General features: G+C 40.5%; 1 protein-coding gene and 1 long non-coding RNA gene across 7 annotated transcripts in view; both read left to right on the forward strand.

Moving 5' to 3' along the window:
- The window catches only part of ELMO1 (engulfment and cell motility 1), a 584,006-nt gene that overhangs the window by 456,254 nt on the left and 107,055 nt on the right, over window positions 1–20,697 (forward strand). The gene's annotated exons all lie outside the window — the stretch shown is intronic.
- LOC133246134 (uncharacterized) overlaps window positions 1–20,697 on the forward strand; it is a 61,675-nt gene that overhangs the window by 12,145 nt on the left and 28,833 nt on the right. The window contains exon 1 of the long non-coding RNA XR_009735928.1: window positions 1–20,697. This exon is cut by the window's left edge and continues 12,145 nt beyond it; it is cut by the window's right edge and continues 12,280 nt beyond it. This is a non-coding gene — a long non-coding RNA (uncharacterized LOC133246134).

Genomic DNA, 20,697 nt, shown 5'->3' on the forward strand with positions numbered 1-20,697 from the left:
GCTATGATGGTCTTAACCATCAGCACCTCAGAATGTGACCTTATACAGAGGTCTTTACAGAGGTAATCAAGTTAAAATGAGGTTATTAGAATGGGCCCTAAGCCAAGATGGCTGGTGTCCCAATAAAAAGGGGAAATTTGGATCCAGAGGTAAGACATGCATGGAGGGAAGATGATGTGAAAAGACAGAGAGAGAAGACATAAGCTGTTATCAGAGTACCTCTAAGGATGGAGGCCTGGAACCAGGGAGACTTTGGTCCTGGCCCCTCGTCTCCTTCCTTTCGCTTAGAGAAGTTCAGCAGAGTATTTAAGATAAAAAACTCTGGAGCCAGAGCTTTTGGGTTTTAAATCGTACCTACCAGCTGTGTGACCTCAGGACTGAATAGCCTCACTTGTTAAATAGAAGAATAATGTGTGTGTGTGTGTGTGTGTGTGTGTGTGTGTGTGTCAGTCACTCAGTCATGTCCAACTCTTTGAGACCCTATGGACTGTAGCCCACCAGGCCCCTCTGTCCATGGAATTCTCCAGGCAAGAATACTGGAGTGGGTAGCCATTCCCTTCTCCAGAGGATCTTCCTGACTCAGGGATCTAACCCAGGTCTCCAGCATTGCAGGTGGATTCTTCACCCTCTGAGCCATGAGGACTCACAGAAGAATAATAGTACCTGCCTTATAAGGTTATTGTAAGAACCGACAGAGATAATACCATGTGAAAGAGTGTTTGGTACATAATAGATGCTCAGCAATGAAGTCTTCATTATTGGAGATCAAAGGAACAACTACCTTGGACCTATGAATCACCCAGCCTGGAAGTTTTATTTGTGAAATGACCATATACATGTTTGAAGTGGGTTTTTGAAAAAAAAATCTCTAATCATCTTTTCTCTTGCTTTATCCTGTCTTATTCTTGCAAAGGCTAATATTTGAGAATAGCCAGCATGCCTTATTAATCCTTTAAAGAAAAAGTATCTGCTCTGGTACCAGTTGGCAGTTAGATTTCATCAGTCACTTGAGATTATGGATTAACTCGCTGATCTTTCTACCCTTCGAGCTAATTAGCCTTTGGACAAATACAGCCAGTCACAGAAGCCAGGCACAGCTGACCAAATACATCTCAAAGCAGATTTGGTGGGTAAATAATGCCAAGCTTACTTAGATCTCTCGATGATACTGCTTTTCTGAGTCACTAGAATCTTGACGGTTTGTCTTTCCCAGCTAGAGTTGGAAGTGAGGTGTTTACAACCCTTCAAAGCAATAGGACATATGTGACTAATTAAACTAGCTATCTCCTCCTTTCCTAACACCACCACCCCACATTTAAAACTAGTTCTTCTCTTATGTTCCCAAATAACTGGTCCAGTTTGGCTTTAAATGACTTCAGCATATTCTTTGGGACCCTTGTGTAACAGATAAGGGAGACTTTCTGACATCCCCAGCTGAAATGCAATTTTTCTCAATGTAATTTAATTACCAATACTTTGGCTACCTGATGTGAAGAGCTGACTCATTAGAAAAGGCCCTGATGCTGGGAAAGATGGAAGGCAGGAGTAGAAGGGGAGGACAGAGGGTGAGATGGTTGGATGGCATCACCAACTCAATGGACATGAGTTTGAGCAAACTCCAGGAGATAGTGAAGGACAGGGAAGCCTGGTGTGCTGCAGTCCAAGGGGTCACAAAGAGTCAGACACAACTGAGCAACTGAAAAATAACAAATTTAATTACTACCACCTGCCAAGACTTTCTCATACCTCTATAAAGCACCTTACACAGTTCATGCCTCACCTTGGTGCTAAAGCCTGCTAAGTACTTGTGGGTAATTGTCATATCCTCTTAGATAGTATGTTTGGTGAAACTCAGAATGTTTATTCCTTTCATTCTTTGCTAAAGATGACCTCTCCAGATAATCCTTCTCAAGCTCCCTTCAGCTGAAATTATTCTCTCACTGTAAAATCATAGACAGCCTGACCATCAAGCCCTTGGTAGTTGCAAGGAGCTTCTCGGTGGGGCAGGGCCATCCCCTTGGTAGTGACAGCTGGAATGGTGAACCCCTCGTGGTATCCAGTTCTGTTGGCTTCTTCCCCAAAATCTCCTTGCATGGGCAGCCTACCCTGTGCATCTGTGTTCTTCTGAGTGACCCCTGCTTCTTCCTGATCCCACAGGGCAGAGTTCTGGTGAAGGGATTCTAGACTGAGTGACCAGCTCTGACATTAAATAGCCACGTACCTAAGTCACTGGGTTTGGGGTTTTGTTCTTGCATTTGAGCAAACAGAAAATAAGAAATGGTTTTGCTCTTATCTTAGAAGAGTAGTAGAAGTGTGGTCATTTTGCATTGTCATCAATATGCATTGATTCAACAAAACATTTATCAAGTGAATACTAAGTGCCTAGTACTGTGTTTGGTAAATGGGAAGAATCCAAAGAGAATACAATCTAGGTTTTGCTCTCAGGATCTTAGAAAAGAGTGAAAAAATTTATGAGAGAGTAAATCATCTTGAACAATATTATCCAGTTAATAACAAAATTGAGAGCTTCAAAAAGATGAAGTCATAGGCCACCATTCTGTCACTTGTATGTTTGGAAAAATATCTCATGGCAAAGAGCAATGCACTCTATGCTTGCATGGGCTTCCCCAAACCAGGCTATCATGTCTGATACCCAAGTGGCATGTGTCTAAATGAATTATGATAATGTGAACTTATTATATAGAATGAACTATATTTTAATGGAAAAATGGCCAAGAAATATTTCTCAGTGAACAAAAAAGGTAGGAGGATACTACACAACATATTACCCCTGGTATTTGTGTGTGTGTGTGTGTGTGTGTGTTGGGTGTATGCATGCATTTGTGTCTGTTTGCATATATGAAAAAAAGTCTAGAAAACGAATAAGACAATGTTAAAAATGAGTAACTGGAGAATGAGATGGAGGGACGCAGAAGAAGACTTTTACTTTTAATATGATGTTCTCTTGTACATATTTTTGCTGTAGGTATGCAATGTCAAAATGAATTGTTTTAATATAAATCTTAATTAAATATTGGTCATGGTGGTTTAATCACTAAGTTGTGTCTGACTCTTTGCAACCACGTTGACTCTAGCCCACCAGGCTCCTCTGACCATGGGATTTCCCAGGCAAGAGTACTGGAGTGGGTTGCTATTCTCTTCTCCATGGGATCTTCCTGGCCCAAGGATCAAACTCAGGTCTTCTGCACTGCAGATGGATTCTTTACTGACAGTAAAAATAAAAACCTTTTACAGTATTATCAATATAGGAAAGTGTGTTTACTCTGAATTTGATTATGGAAGATACATAATTTAGAGTTTGTTTTGGAAGTATTTAAAGCAGTGATTTCATTCCTTGGTGCACAGTATAATTACCTATTGATTCTTTTAAAAATTGAGAGACCCAGCCCCTGGATTACCTTAACTTTATAAACCAGAATTGCAAGTGAGGCTTGTGTTTAAAAACAACACACACAACACCTCACCACCACACCAACTTACTCAAGTGATTCTGATGTGTACCAACTTAAAGTACAGAGCTAGAGAGGAAGTGAAAGATGAAAAATGCCACCCATTGTGGCCATATACACACCAAGTTAAACTTCCTAAGAAAAGATAAGTTGGATTATAAAACAAGATATAATCATATTCTAGTCACAAGATAACCACCTAAATAAATGATAGACAAAAATTTTGAAGGAAAAATAGAGCACACAAGTTGGAAAGAAAGAAAATAGGAATAGCAATATGGACAGCAAAGAAGGAATTAAGCCTAAAATCATCAAATGGGATAAAGAATCATTTCATAGATAAAATGTTCAAACTAATAAAGATAGTCATGAATCTTTATTCACAACATATCAATATTATCAAAAGGAAAAGGAAAAGTTAAGAAAAAAGAATGGGCAAAAATATAGTTGTGATAAAACATCACAGCATTCTTAATATATTATCAAATTAAATATATAGAATTTTTTAAAACATAAGTATCAACCAATAGGTACATATTGAATTCACACCTTACACTGAATGTGTGCCTTCTTTTCAAGGATCTATGCAACTTTTTAAAGAAAATGTGTCACATGGCCAAAGATCCTTAATAAATTCTCAGTATAAGAGGCTTTTCAGTAACTACTGAGTTAAAGAAGAAATAAAAGCTACAATTAGAGGCCATTCAGAAAGTGGTGACAGTGAGAACATGGCATGCTGAACCTTACAAGATACAGCCAAAACTGTCTTTATGTGATATATTTATAGCCCTAAAAATCATTATTTTTATAGAAAGAATGAGAATAAATAAATCAAGGACAAGTTATCAAACAACAACAAAGGAACAAAGAAGGGGCAAGAAGAAAGATAAAAACCAATAATGAACTAGGAAACAGAAACAATAGTGAATCCAAGAACTACTTCCATTAAATAATAACCATTGACAATTTTATCAAAGAAAATATAGGGGAAACATGAATTGAAAAACTTATCACTGAAAATGAGATGAAAGCAGGCATTGGGTGACTAAAACAGTATTAATGAATGTTATGGGTGTCAAAGGGCTGCTATCCTAGATAAAGTTCAGCTAGTGCACAAGAACATACAAAAGGCAGGAGAACGTTCTAGCTAGAGACCTTTGGAGCCTAGAAGGTTCCAAAACCCTAGGTCTATAGTGTCCCAGTGCTTCCATCATGGGCTTTCATCATTAATCCCTAGGAAGTCAGCTGTTCTTGCCAGATATTTAAATTCCTACTAAAAATGCCTCTTACTCACCTAGGAACACTGACTCCTTTTCCTTTTTTTGATCTTTATCCTTTCTTTTTGTTAGTCTGAGCTTCCGGAAGCAGTGGACACCCTCCCTTTTCCAGAAGCACAAAATTTGGCAAACACTCCCCCTAGTGGCAATTTAACAAATCTCCTGAAATGACCTACCCAAGAGGCAGGGCTGAAAACTGGTGCCAGGCTGGGTTAATGGAGGCACTTGTTAATGAAGCATATTGCTGGGCTCCACGTCATAAGGGTATACCTTAAAATATATGCTTCATCTAACAAGCATCATTAAAATACTCAAGTTTGGGTCTATTGACCTAGGGTATGTATTCCTGTATGGTATAGAAAAGAAAGGCAACGTGAGAAGAAATAAATTCTTATAAACTAGCCAGAAGTGTTTGTACTAATTTTATACACTGAACACTTATGAGAACACTTGCTGCTACTTTTATTCCTCATATACTACCTACCAGCATATGAGAGTACAAATGACAGACAGGCCAATTGTTCCTGGGAATTGTTGCTTCATTATTCTCAAGTCACATTTCTAAACATCCTCCATACCTTAGATTTCTCAGTTTCTAGATTGCCATTCCACTCAGAACAGCCAGCTGATTTCATCAACATGCTGCCTATCCCATTTTCCAGATGGTTAATGGGTCTCAAAACTGGCCCTAATTCTAACCAGTGTATCTATTCTGGCCCCTGTTGTAACGTAATTTGTTTCATGGTCAAAGTTTCTTTTCATTATTTCTTTGTAGTCTTTGGTAATCCCTTTTCACCACTTCCTTGTTCAAAACTGTCAGATGGTGCATTCATTGAATTCATTGGTGTTAATAGTACTTGCAGGGAAGAAGACACTGTTCATATTAATATCAACACATTACTCAAATCATTTATCATCTCCATGTCAAGTTTTAGAGATTAGATTTGTCATCATTATTGATTAAGAGAGGAAAGAGCCTTCTTGTTGAGGAATCACAGACAGGTGGTGTCCTTCGCTGCCTCTTCTTTGGGAAACAGGATTATCATGTGAAACAGCATTATCTGAGGAGTAGCATGTGTGGATCGGTTTTTCAGAAGTCTCACCTGAAAAACCTGTGGTCCTAATATTCAGTGCGACACAAGGAGTTCAAATATAAATAACCTTTGAGCTTACCCATTGATTCAAGTCTCATTCCCATCTCACAAGTGGCTTCCAAGGTATACAGTTCAGTCATAAGAGTGACATTAAAACTAATGCTGGCGGAATGCCATTGTAGCATGACTTCTGCAATAATGAACGGCTGGAAGTAGGCAAGATAATGTAAGATGTAAATGAGGTTTCATTCTGAAAGGAAGGCAGCCAGAGGTCCTGAGAATTAATGGAAAAGCTGCAGAAAAAAATATGGCGCTATTACACCAAGCACTTTCCGCTTTTCCTTTCTATTGCCTGACTGAGATGATTTGGCAGAATTTAAAAATAAATGAACTGTATTCATTTTTTCCTTCAGAGCTTTTCTTTGAAGGCATTTTGTAAGAAAAAAAAAATACTAATACAGACAGTATGGGGGGATCAAGACATGAAAATGTAAGCATTCTATCCAGTGGTATATGTTTAATAGTCTAACACTCCTCATGTGGGGAGATATGCCTGATTCCAATTAAGGTCATATCATACAGGCAAATGGGATGTTTCAAAGAGATGTTAATGATCTGCTAGGTAATGCAGAGGAAATGATGTTCTAAATGGGTTTCAGTAACATTTGAACCTTTCCACTGCCATCTTTACACTGCAACATATAGTGTTAAGGATTATGTTTTTATAGCAATGCCATTCCAATTTTCAGTGCTAACTAGAGACAGGATTCTTTTGCAGACTTATCATTTATGTTGATCATTGCTTTTCAAGTTTTATTTTAGCCACAGAACCTATACTGTAAACAGCTTGAAAGTACACTTCTGTGATGTAAATGAGGTTGGACAACATCTCAGAGGTCCTTCCCTTCCCCCAGCTCTTTTTCCAGTGTTTTCCTCACATCTCCCCATAGCTGAGTTTGCAAATAGTCTTCTGGGAGAAAGAACAAGATTTCTTCTTTATAACCTAGGGAGGAAATGCCTTTAATTATTCATTCATTCTTTGATGAGACAGATATTTTTTCCCGTGCCTGTTGTAAGCCATCATTTCTAGGCATTGGGGATGCAACAATGAACAGAAAGGACCAAGAGTCTGCTCTTAGGGAGACAGTGAGAGAGACAGCCAGGCAACCAGGAGGTGATTGGTGCTATAACGACAGTAAAGAATGATGGATGAAAAGACGGGTCCTAGGGAGAGGGCTAACACAGGAAGAACAGTCAGGCAAGGAATTAGAATGCTGAGAAAGTGTGGTCACATCTGTCCAGAGCCTGGGAGTGTTTCAGGCAAAGAAAGCTTCTGAAAGCCCTAAAGCCAAGGTATTCAAGATGTGTCTGACAGCCAGGCAGCTGGAGCCCCGTGAGAATGTGGAGGCAGAGAGGTCAAAGATAAGGAAACTAGTTGATGGAGTGTCTGGTGGACCGTGATGGAAGTTCAATATTTCTCATTTTATTTAAATTTACTTTTCATTTTGGTTTAATTATTTATTAAACCACTTATGATTAAGCTCTTCATATTTTTATTCCATCAGCTTCCTAAATGGTTTTGAGGTAACTCACATGTATGATGCCTAAACACAGTCCATTCAAGCTCAAGACCATTTAGAGGGAGAATGAAGTAATAGTGGAACTGAGAATTTTAAATGTAGTTCTTTGTTTCCTCAGGGCCAGGGTTAAAAAAAGAAAGAAAATGATGTCTTATGTAATTTTGGTTAGTTAAAAGGGAAGGCTATCCGTTCTTAAGGGAAGGAACTTCTAAAATAAATTCGAACATAATGTATTCCATTGGGTCTTATACAAGAAACATCAATAATTCTCTATGAATATTGAATACCTAATGTATGCAAACTGTTGACACTAGGGAATACAAACCATAATCAAACATAAATTCTGCCTTCCATGAGCTTGCAGTTTAATAAGGTGCATAGCAAACATACACAAATAACTGTACTACAAAGTAAGATATAAAACAAATATAAGTTAGTTTTCAGAGTCTCTAGAAATGGGTCTTCATGGAATTTTATGTCAGTCACAGGATTCTACAAGAATTTCATGTTTATAGGTAAGAGTTAAAGTATCCAGCCAAGTTTATAGCTTTGCTATAACCCAAGGTCTTAACACACAGTACCCTGGGGCAGGGCAGAGGGCAGGCTCTGCGGGCTGGCTTTCTCTGCCCGCATACACCTCACATACAGGCGCTGGTCCTCATTCAGTTCAAAGGTGACTCTTTGCCAGAGCCTCAGTTGCACATCGTCTGTGTTGCTAACTGAAGAGACACTTGTATTTTGGATATCAGATGTGTAGGTGAAAAACTGACATCATTATGAAAATTGAATAGTGGTTTTTTTTCTTTAATAAGAAAAGGAATGTATTTTAATAGTGTATGTTTTATGCAGAACTAATTCATGTAGAACTGATTGGTAAGTGACTCAGACAGTAAAGAATCTGCCTGCAACGCGGGAGACCTGGGTTTGATCCCTGGGTGGGGAAGATGCCCTGGAAAAGGGAATGGCAACCCACTCCAGTGTTCTTGCTTGGGCAATTCCATGGACAGAGAAGCCTGGCGGGCTATAGCCTGTGGGGTCGCAGAGCTGAACATGACTGAGCGGCTAATGCTTTCATTGTCACTTTTTCAGAACTAATTCAAGTTTATAGTTGAAGATAGAAAATGAAAGCATTCCTAAAGGAAAAACACGTACAATTCATCTATCCAAATGAAAACACTGTTGATTCTAATCTATGTTCCCTCAGACATTATTCTGTGTGTGTTTATGAGAATATCGCACTATCTGTACTGGTTATGTGGTCGCCTTTTTTCATTCTTTAAACATAGAGACATGCTGTTCAGTGATATCATTAGTAATTGCTATGTGGCACTCTAGTGCACAGGTGTCTCATTATTTGTTTAACCAGTCTTCCAGAGTTGACACCTGAGTTGTTATTGAGTTTTCAATGTTAGAATCAATGCTGGGGTGAACAATCTTTATGTCTTTTCATACTTTTCTGTAATAATTCTCTAGAAGTGGAGAGAACAGTGATTTGGGATAACTATCCTAGTTCTAACTGAGTCACACATGTACCCAAAACTTTTTCTTAAGACCTTTGCCAATTGACTCTAACTGCAGATGATGTGAAGCCATCCTTTATACAGAAGAAAGGCAGCTTCAAAACACTGAATGAGTCTCTGAATTTTAAATTATTATTTGTTTTTCCTTTCTTCCCATCCCAATGCCATCAAGTCCTTTCAATCAGTCACTCAGGCCAGACCATGGACGGCATTATCAGCTCCTCTCATCTCTCAACACCTACCACATCCAATAAGTTACCAAGTTCTTTACATTCTGTGTCCTAAAAAATATCCTAAATCTGTATACTGACTTCTTCCGTTTAGTTTATTGGCCCCAGATGACTGACCCTGAATCCCTATCGTTAGTTGTTCAGCTGCTAAGCTGTGTCTCTTTGCAACCCCATCGACTAAAGCACACCAGGCTTCCCTGTCCTTCACTATCTAACACAGTTTGCTCAAACTCATGTCCATTGAGTCGGTGATGCCATCCAACCATCTCATCCTGTCACCTCTTCTCCTACCTTCAGTCTTCCCCAGCATCAGGGTCTTTTCCAATGAGTCAGTTCTTCACATCAGGTGGCCAAAGTATTGGAGCTTCAGCTTCAGCATCAGGCCTTCCAATGAATATTCAGGACTGATTTCCTTTAGAATTGACTGGTTTGATCTCCATGCTGTCCAAGGGACTCTCAGGAGTCTTCTCCAGCATCACAATTTGAAGGCATCAATTCTTCAGTGTTCAGCCTAATTTAAGGTCCAACTCTCACATCTGTACATAACTACTGGAAAAACCATAGCTTTGACTATATGGACCTTTGTTGGCAAAGTGATGGATCTGCTTTTTAATACACTGTCTAGATGTGTCATAGCTTTTCTTCCAAGGAGCAATTGTCTTTGAATTTTGTGGCTGCAGTCATCATCCACAGTGATTTTGGAACCTAAGAAAATAAAATCTGCCACTGAATCCCTATAGAATTTTTTAAATGTTCTGCTCTTCTTGGGTTTGGCTTACCCTCTAATCCATCTTTCATACTTCATTGTAATGTAAATCTGATGATGCCACGGTCAACCTCGACGTCTGTGATGGTGCCATATTGCTTTCCAGGTAAAATTCCAACCCTGCAGCTTGGCTTACAGGTGTCTGTTTCTGGGACTAGTCACCTGACTGAGTCCTGAGAATCTGTATGTTTTAAACCTTCCCTGTGATTTCCATGTGAGCAGCTTGACCCTTCATGAATCCCAAGATGGGCACATAGGAAGCACTGATCTGCTTGGAACCCACTGTAAAGCAGGAGGCCAGAGACAGCTGGAAACTTCCCTCAGCCAAGGCTTAAAATTATCCAGCACAATGTGATTATTTTAGGAAAAATTTCAAAAGCATTCCACCAAAGAGCAGCATGTTTGCAAGTACAGATTAGAAAATTATTTCCTTTTAGAAAGCCTAATTTAATTAAGTGACACAATTTTGAAGCTATGAAGGCTTTTTCCTGCTGAGTCAGGATTTTTTGTTTCTCAGCTAATACAAAACAGGTAGTGGAAATTAGAGTCCAGCTCTAGAGACTACTACATGTTTGGCTGTGTAAAAGTATAAAGTATTGTTTTATGGGGTAGAAGGGCAAGAGGTCATTTCATTTAAATCTGGTTAAAGCACCATGTGAAACTTTTTTTTTCAATTAAGATATTTAAAATATAGCTTTCTTAGAGAAGTACTGAAAAATCACTGAATCCTTTATATTTTTTACAGAAAATGATATTCATAAGTATCATCAAGCTTAAAAGAAAAGAAAGAGATTTTGGAACAGTTGTATGTTTTCTTGAGATTTATGGTGGAGTTTTTAAAGAAAAAACACATTTGTGAAAATGAAGAGGACATTGCTATAATAGAGGTTTATTTAACCTCATCTCTTGCTAATCCTCCAGAGAAGGCAATGGCACCCCACTCCAGTACTCTTGCCTGGAAAATCCCATGGATGGAGGAGCCTGGTAGGCTGCAGTTCATGGGGTTGCTAAGAATCAGACACTATTGAGCGACTTCACTTTCACTTTTCACTTTCATGCATTGGAGAAGGAAATGGCAACCCACTCTAGTGTTCTTGCCTGGAGAATCCCAGGGACGGGGGAGCCTGGTGGGCTGCCGTCTATGGGGTCGCACAGAGTTGGACACAACTGAAGCGATTTAGCAGCAGCAGCAGCTTGCTAATCCTCAAGGAGTTTGGTGGACTAAAATTCCCTAATTCTCAGGTGAGGTAATGTGAACACCCTATATAGTCTTTAATATCATTAGCATTATTCCTGGAAGATACAGAGTTGGAATTTTAAAACAATATTGGTTACTTTTCTTTCTATCTCCACTAAAATGTAATTTTCACAAAGCCAGAGTCTCTGTCTTGTTTGCTGTGGGTCCCTAGGCCCTTGTTCATTAGGCACCAGTAAATATCTGCTGAGTTAGTGTTTGCAAGCCAAAGAGTGAAGATTTTGTGTAATATACTCCTCTATGGAGATATAAAAGGAGAAAGAAATTTCATACTCAACCTGAAAGAAGCTTATAATAGTAGACATTACCTATTTTTCTAACCCACTGGATCTATCCAATTATGATCATGCTATATACATTGCAACATGATTCTCAAAAGAAAATCTATTTTGTTTTCTTTCATATCTATCCTCTATTTTCTTGATATACATCATCAATACGTATATTCCAAAATTGTCACCAATGTATGCCTCATATGTATGTGGAAGGGACACTTAATTATCTCTAGGCATGCTCAGAGATTAAAAAATAGTTTTCAAAACCAGAGGTAAGAAAAAGTTGCAAAAGATACTGGGCTAGATGGTCTACATCAGCATTACTCAGAGTGAGCTCTTTGTAACTGATTTGCAACAGAATTTAAATCAACTATGTCATTAAACATACAGTTTAGTTCAGTTTATACCTTTGCCCTGGTAAGACTTTCTCAATGAAGGAAGCAGCACATTGACTTGATTTCTCATGCAAGCTTTATCTTGTGGTCGAATCTCAAGCAGTTCATAGACTTAACACTGCTCTACAACCACACCTTGAACAGCACTGATCTTCATCAAAGTCTTATCTACTTCAAGGAATCTCCAAACTGCCTTCTATAAAATATTTGTTTATTTATTTGGCTGTGCCAGGTCTTACTTGCAGCACTCAGGATCTTCGATTTTCATTGTGGCATATGGGATATTTTAGCTGGGGCATGTGGAATCTAGTTACCTGACCAAGAATTGAACCCAGGCCCCCTGCATTGGGAACACAGAGTCTTAGCCACTGAGTCACCAGGGAAGTCCTCAAAATGCCTTTTAAAAGTATTATTTTCAGTTTATTATACAGTTATTTCTCCAATAATTAGTTATGTGATAATTAATTTAATTAATTATAGAGGAACTTGGTGCAGGCTACTATCTATCCATGGGGTTGCAAAGAGTCGGGCACAACTGAGCGACTTCACTTTCGCTTTCACTCTCATAGACCCAGGGATCGAACCTGGGTCTCCCGCATTGTAGGCAGACACTCCACCATCTGAGCTACCAGGGAAGCCCTGTATAGATGGATAGATAATGCCGTATCAAGTAATAACATCATAGAAAAACTTATACAAGGCTGAAAGGTTAGAGAAAGGTTGGGGCTGCTGTTTTGGTTGGAGTTCCCTTGGGTGGTTTCTGTAAGGAAGTGACGCTGGAGCTGTGGAAAGAAAGCTATGTAATTATTGCTGAGAAAGAGCATTCTGGGAAGAGAGAAGATCAGGCTCAAGGGGCTTGGAATAGGAGCAAGCTTGGTGTTTAAAAAACAGCAAGGCAGTCAGTGTGCCTGGAGGGTAGTAAACAAGGAGTAAAGTGGTAGGGGACTGAGTCAGAGAGGTAGACAGGGTCCAGACTTCGCAGGGCCATGGAAAGAACCTTGGTTTTTGTTTTTGGTAAGACACAGAGCCCTTGGAGATGGTGAGCACATGAGTGGCAGGATCTGATAGGTTTTAAAGGGTCACTGTGACTGCAGAGGAGTTAAGATGACATGAGAGATGAGGATGCTGCTGCTGCAGGGATCAGCAGGCAAGGGACATGGTGGCCTAGACTAAGGTGGAAGGGTTGGAGAAGACAGAGCAGTCACATTTGAATTTGTGTTCCAGACACAGCCAATAGGATACGCTGACTGGAGTAGGGATGGGACAGAATGAATGAAATTAACCATGACTCTCGGTTCTGATGGCACCATTTATAGAGTTGAGGAACACTGGGAAAGAACAGATATGGGATTAGGGAAGAGGAAGAAAAAGTTGAGTTTGGAGCTGTTGGGTGTGAGATGCCTGACAAACATCTAAGTACAGATGTGGAGAGAGCAGTGCAGTAGATGCATCTGACTCCTACAAAGAGGTTGGGACCAGAATGTAATTTGAGAGTTGCTGGCTCGTCTAGGGAGTGACAGTCAAGCTTCAAGAACCAAACTCAGGGCACTCCCAACAGTTAGAGATCAGAAAGATGAGGGACTTCCCCAGCAGTCCAATGGTTAAAACTCCATGCTTCCACTGCAAGGGGCACAGGTTTGATCCCTGATTGAAGAACTAAGAGCCCACATGCCATCTGATATAGCCAAAAAAAAAAAAGAGAGAGAGAGAGAGAAACTCAATAACGGATACTAAGAAAAAATAGAAAGCACACAGACAACAAAATGTGGTATTCTGAGTGTCAGGAGAAGAAAGACTTTTTTAGGAAGAGGCAGTAATCATCTGTTTCAAACCCTATTGTGGAATGAAGACTGTAAATTATCTATCAGAAGGGGCCTTTTGGAGGTCATTGGTGCTCATGATTAAAGCAGTTTCAGCTCTAATTCACTGCCTAATTAGAGGAGTTTTCTTGTGATTGGTTTTACTTTCTTACTGAAATGAGAATCAGTTATCTGATGAAAACTAAGAAGGAAGGGGTGGGGCCCTGAAGGTTTGCAAGTAGAATGAAGCTATGAAGAGTGGATCAACTGGGGAAGCACAGTAGGACTGCCAACAGAACTAAGAACTCACTTGTTAGCCATGGTCATAGATTTTAAATGATGCCAGACTGCACCATTGTATGCTTTCCTCCAGCCACTCAACTCCGCAGAAGGGCAGAGCAGAGAATAGGATTTAAGGAAGATCAGTGATTTGCTGGGCAAGTATGGAGGGGAGAGGTGCTGGGTATTTGGAAGCAAATGTAAGGGAGTGATTATAATTATAATGGAATATAAATGATGTAAAAAAGTGAAGACATGAATAGGGAAGGAAATGATGACAATATCAGAAGTCACAGTAAGTTCAGAGAATGTTCAGAATGGACATATTAGCAAGAGTGAATTGTAAAGATGAGATAGTAGTTGTCAACTTGAAACTTTGGCTAATGTTCTGTATCAGCAATAACAATGTTTAAGATACAATCACAGCAAAGAGTGACTTTGGAGTGTATAATGGACAAGATCATTGGTTGAGGAGGCCATGGAACTAAGAAGCTAGATGTTGGATGGATCCTCTGTGAGGGTATTGGGATTACTAAGAATAGTAACAGAATGATGGCAATAGGAAAGAGGGTAAGAAAATCTTTAGTAAATTGTGGGCATGACGGGGAGGAGAGTAAGTAACACAAGGAGGGCTAGTGAATAGTATAATCTGATGGGATCTCAAAGGAACTGGACAAGGGTTAAGGAGTAGAAAGGACAGTGGTCTGGATGCAGCCAGGAAGAGCAAGGACAACTTATCCAATCTCCAAGAGCAGTAGTACCAAGAGGTAGAAGGAAGACTAGAGAAGCCTACAGAAGAGAAACAGTCTTCTAGAAAGTCATCCAGATTTCCACCAGGGCAAGAAAGAGAAACAAATGCTTTCAGAAGACACAGGGGAATTTACTGATGACAGACCTTGGGTTTCAGAGGGCACACTGGAAAGGTCTGAAGATAATAGGAGGGGGTGACCAGAGCTTCAGGCAAAGTAGGGAAGACAGAGAACCTTTGGGAATGCAGATCTGTGAGAGTCTGGGTGATGAGGAATGAGCTGGAGTCTTGACTGAGCTACAAAGGAATGAGAGGTGTGATAGTCTGATTCCGGTGGAGTCTCAGAGAGAGTGGGCTACTCAGAACTGACAGTAGTTTCTTGCTGGAACTGGTCTCATTGGTGGTTCTCATGAGGAGGTGGGATCGGTGGGAGGAGGAAAAGCAGAAATAGCACCAGAAACCAGGAGCACTTGGAAGGCTCTTTGGATGCCAAGGAGAGTCGTCTGACAGGGGCTGGGGATCCCTAGGGGTTTCGCCTCCAACCTGTCAAGAGCAACCTCAAGGTTTTCAGAAACCATATTCCTTCAGTTGTCCATTATCTTCTCTAGATTAGAAAATCACCATCCAGTGATATTTGGGGTCTTTGCCCGAATGTATTTCAGAATTACTAGGTTGGTTGAATGCTTCAACAAGTACTATTTTGATGGAGTGTACTTCAAATTCACTTTGGATAAGAGTTGGTGCCATCCTTTCCACAGAAACAAGGCTGATAGCATTTAAATGGCTTTGGCCATCTCTTGGGGCGATCACAGTTGGTGCGAAATTGACAACATTACTTGGACCATAACTTGGAAATGATATTTTCCTCTGCTCGCCACTAGACATTTCGGACTTGGGAAACTCAGACTACCAGAGAAGTAGCTGATGGATGTGAAAGGACAGTGGAAACTCACTTCAGTTAATCATTTCTTGTTATTTTTTTTTTCCTGCCCTATAATCAAACCTACAGACCACCCATTATTTGCCTATTATAAGTTTAACTTTTCCAATTTCAAAGTAGTCATTGAAAAATTTCCCAACTGATGGTGTTTATGTAGGCTAATCATCTGTATGTAGGCACAACATATTTTTGATGATAGTCTTTCCAACAACTGCTAAAAAGCCTTGTCTGTCTCCAGGCTGTCGCGAGATGGCCTCACTTGGCAGTCTCAAAGTCGAACTCATTTTCTTATACACCTCAGCGCATTTTCAAGCTGTAAAACAAAACTTCCTGGATAAACTGACCTTTTTTTTTTTTTATAGGCAACCTAGCCAATTTCAGAATTGTCCTTTACGAGCATTTAATACATGGATTGATCTGATGGCATTTGGGTCTAAAATTACTTCTTGGATACAGAAGAGACCAAGGCCTTGTTTGGAAATTTTCTCACTTAATTGTATTCTTTCAAAAAAGAAAAGAAAACAAATGCAGAATTTGGAGAGAATTATTGATTTTTGTTCTGACTTGTTCCTGAATCAAAATGTTTATAGCCTTAAGGACATCCTAGACAAAAGAAGGTTTTGAAAAAGGGAACAAATATTGAGAGATAAATTTGAATCAGGCATCTATTTTTGTATCAAGTACTGACTAAGAGAGAGACATAAAAATGAAAAAAGGATCTAGTCTCAAGCATCAAGTGGTCTAGCAGTAGAGACAAACCAACTGCCCTGTTGAATTCCATTAGACTTAAGTAGAGGATGTGAAAACAGTTAATCCTCTTGGAGGCAAAAAGAAAGTGGGTAAAGGATGGGGCAGGGGCAGCTGAGAACCTACGAAGAGCAGGAGATACTTGGATTGGACTTTGGAAGATGATTCAGAATTTGCCACATCCATTGGAGTGGGATAGAGGTCATGTGAGAGAGAATTCAAAGCGAAAGCAACAACCTGAGTAGAGGATTAGAGGCATGGACAGGGTTGCCTTTGGGACCCCGAGGAGGCAGCAAGGGACAGAAAGATATCACAGCTCTAATTGGTATCCTTCGCACGGCAGCTTTGACGAATTTAAGGGGAACAAAAAGAGGTATACGCGCTTCCAAGACATCATGAAGTGTTTTCATAAAAGAAGATACCCGCTAAGCATGTTGCTTTTCCAAGTGCTTTTACTTGGAGAATTTGCTCTTAAAAATGGATTCTCCATTTTTGAGGAATGAGACCAAGGGGTATACTGATGATAATTAAGAGATGAGAGGATGTAGAAAAAGAAGCAGAGGATTTGCACCTAGAGAAGAGGGTTTACTTCCTATTGTGAGCAGTTAGGAGCCGTGAGCCCAAAAGTCACATGACCTCCTGGCATTCGTTTCTTCCTCTGTGTAAGGGGAACTACACAGAGACCATATATGAGGTAACATGAAAGCCTTTTCATGCCTTAAAGCATGATAGACATGACAGCTGATACTGACTCTAATCTTTCAGTTATAAACTTTTTGTTAAGACCCCAAAGTCAGAAATTGTACAATGAATTTAAAGAATGACTCTCAAATTTTAGTACCTAGAAACATTTCTCACCTGGTATACTTGTAAAAATGCCAAATCTTGGAAACCACCTGCAAAATTTCTGATTCAGTAAGATTTAATAGGGATACGGTTTAGGAATCTGCTTTAAAAAACAAACAAACAAATTATGTGATTCCAAGGAAGGTGGTTCAAGGAAACCATTTTTAGAGAAACAGTTTCAAAAGAGCTGAAAAAATACATGCACTTAGCAATATCAGGCCAGAAAGTGCCCCGCCTGTTAACAGAACCTTGGATTCTTATCTTTTAAGAGAAAGTGCACATACTCCTTGTTGAGGTCTGAGGTTCACTTTGACCAGGTGCCACAGCTGAAGTTTGCCTCACTGCCTTAGACCAAAACAAGAAGGTACCACTTTTTGGGGGTGTGGGGGGGCACTTCCCAGATGGCTTAGCGGGTAAAGCATCCACTTGCAATGCAGGAGACATAGGTTGGATCTCTGGGTTGGGAAGATGCTCTGCAGGAGGGCATGGCAACCCACCCCAGTATTCTTGCCTGGAGAATACCATGGACAGAGGAGCCTGGCGGGCTACAGTCCCTGGGGTTGCAAAGAGTTGGACATGACTGAAGGGACTGAGCATGCATGCTGGCATTACTTTTTTGAAGTTCTTTGGTGGTGTTTGGGGTGGAGGACTGAAAACTCTACCTGCTACTGAGCACAGACTTCTGCACCTGGGCCCTCTTGGCCCTTTCCCATTATCTTCATCCTTCATTTGGCAGTCCAACAATCCCTGGACTGCCTTCCAGAGATGCCTGTCCAGAGATGCCTGTCCTTCCCCGTCAGCCTTGCCCAGGGGCATCTGCCATCAGTAGAAGGCGCTCTGAGCACTTAGTCTGAACTTTAACCCTGATACTTTGGTGGCTCTGTGACCTCCAGCAATTCCTTTACTTTCCTAGTTTCCATTTCTCAACTGTAAATGAGGTCGACACACCTAGCTCACAGCACTGCTATGAAGATGAGGGGAGATGGCTTAATGCTCTATGTAAGCCTGCACATGGGCTTCTCCTGCCTTCCAGCAACTTGTGTGTTTACGTACTTATGAGCAACTGCAGTGTCTTTGGAAAGCCTGCCTGAGACTCAGAGCAAGTATCCAAGTTTTAGGCATCAAGTCCAGAGCATTAAAATTTTCAGTACAGGTCTATTAGCTTCTGAATAAAGATAGTAACTTTAGATTGAAACATTTACTTCTCCTTTTTCCAAAATTACCCTTGAGATGACCAAACGGACACGTGTACACACACACACACACACACACACACACACACTATACTGTTCCAGGTCTGGAGCAAGGAAAGGTGAAATCTAGTCATTCATTCAGCAACATGTTAACATACATGCCCATAAGATGCCAAACTCTTCTGTGGGTACATTCAATACAGGTTAAAATTGGAAACTGCCTACACGTTCAGCAATAGGAGAAAAGAAAATAGAAAACTGTTTTCCTTAAAGATGTTGATGTATTAGCATAGATTTTATATAGAAAAGATGTTTATGTTGTTATATAAAAAAGGTTTTAAAAACAATATGTACAATATTATACTAAACCTATTCTTATGAAAAGTTCTAGAAAGCTGTGCACTAAAATTTTTAAGTGTTTTTTTTTTTTTTGGTAGATGGTTGCATTAAGGATCACATTTTAAAATATTACTACCTATTCTAACTTAATTACATTGAATTTAGCATACTTGTGTCATAAATATATCTAACAGATTGTCACAGTTGGGGTTTTCAGACATTAACTGCAGACCTAAAAAGTATTTGCACAACTAATTTGGGGTTTGTGTGTGATGTTCATGTTTATATGAAGAGAGCAGTACCTGTCTTCTACCATTCGACACCTGACCTCATGGTACTGAAATGTCATGAGAGTCCTGTCACCTTCCTTTGGGTCCCGTAAGCAGTGCTTTGGGGGTAATGAAGAGATTGTCTTCTCCAAGGGCAGAAGAACCCCTGTCTTCTTTGATGTCAGTACTTTTCCCTCCCCATCCATTCACATGCCAGTAGAACTTCTCTTATGTAAGTAGACCTCTCTTGAGACTCTCTTTGATAGGAAAGAACGTGTTAAGTCTTTTTTTTTTCCTTTTATTTTCCAAAAGCACCATTACAATTCCCACTTTCCCTCCACTCATTTTCATAACTGAGTCTAGAGTGATTGTTTTTTCTTTGAACCTTGCTTAAAAGCAAGTCAGCCCCTTTACAACCACCCCTTTACCTGGAGACTCTAAGGTGAGAGTGATGATACAGAGAGGCTGTCCTATTAATCAAACGTTTCTTCTGTGCTGGGCATTTATCACATAAATCCACATAGCTGGATAAGACTCATTAGTGTCATCTTTCACGGCTTTTGTCTGCCTACCCTTCTCGTTCTCTGTAGCATTCATTAAAATGCCATCGAAGCTTCCGTGGCCAACTCCATCTCTCTCTCACCTCCCATGGCCAGGTGCCGTGTTTGACCCCGCAGGGACAGGGAACAATCGCTAAGAGGTTACCAAGCAGAACATTTAATTAAAGGGCCTTTGATGGCCTCTTTGACTGATTTCCTTTAAAATCTACCTGGATCCTCTGGGAGGTTCTTCTCAAGATCCATGTTCTGCCTTGAGCCTGGCGGCCCCCAGGGGTGGAGATGGGCCTCCACCTGACGCTGAGCATCTGTGTGCAGTGGGTTTGCCAGAGGGACACACCTTTCAGCAGTCACTGGCCCTTGCCTGGGGACATCCTGCTGGTGCCCAGACCCTCCTCTCTGGTTCCCAACCAGCTCCAGCTGCAATCTCCTTGCTAATTTCATGTAGAGGTCTTTGAGTTCAGAGTCTCTTGCTCTGGCCTTTATATCCCCCTTTGTGTTGTTTTTCCTTGAATAAGTATTTATTGAGAGCCTACTATTTGCCAGGCCTTGCACCAGTCACTGGGGACGCAATGCTGAGCCAAAGAGGCGTGGTTCTGCTTTCATGGAGCTTACGGTCTAGCAGGGAGACAAGCAAAGGCAACACAAGAATACACGAGGCAGAATGGTCTCAAATGTAAGAAGTACTATGAAGTAAACCAAAAACGGGCATAGACAGAATCTACCAGGGGTAGGGGAAACCTTTTGAACAGTGTGGTCAGAGAAAGCTGTGGTCCCTGGGCCAGCACCATCAGTTTCACCTACAACCTGTTAGAAAGGCAGGTCCTTCGACTGTATCCCTGACCTCTGATGCAGTCTGTATTACCAAGGCAGTTATGTGAAAGTGTGTGGAGGAGAGTACATTCCAGGCAGGGGGTGCAGAAGACCCAAGACAGGAAAGAGCTTGGTTTGTTCAAGGAAGTGATATTAAGACTGCTTTGGCCAGAGCAGAGTGAGGGGGAAAGTGACAGAAGATGATGTTGGTGATTTGGGTAGGGATCAAATCATGCAGGTTCTTGTAGACCAGGGTGAGGGGCTTGAACTTCAGTCTAGGCAATGTGAGAAACCATTGACGCATG

Source organism: Bos javanicus, chromosome 4, assembly GCF_032452875.1.
Source record: "Bos javanicus breed banteng chromosome 4, ARS-OSU_banteng_1.0, whole genome shotgun sequence".
NCBI lineage: Eukaryota > Metazoa > Chordata > Mammalia > Artiodactyla > Bovidae > Bos > Bos javanicus.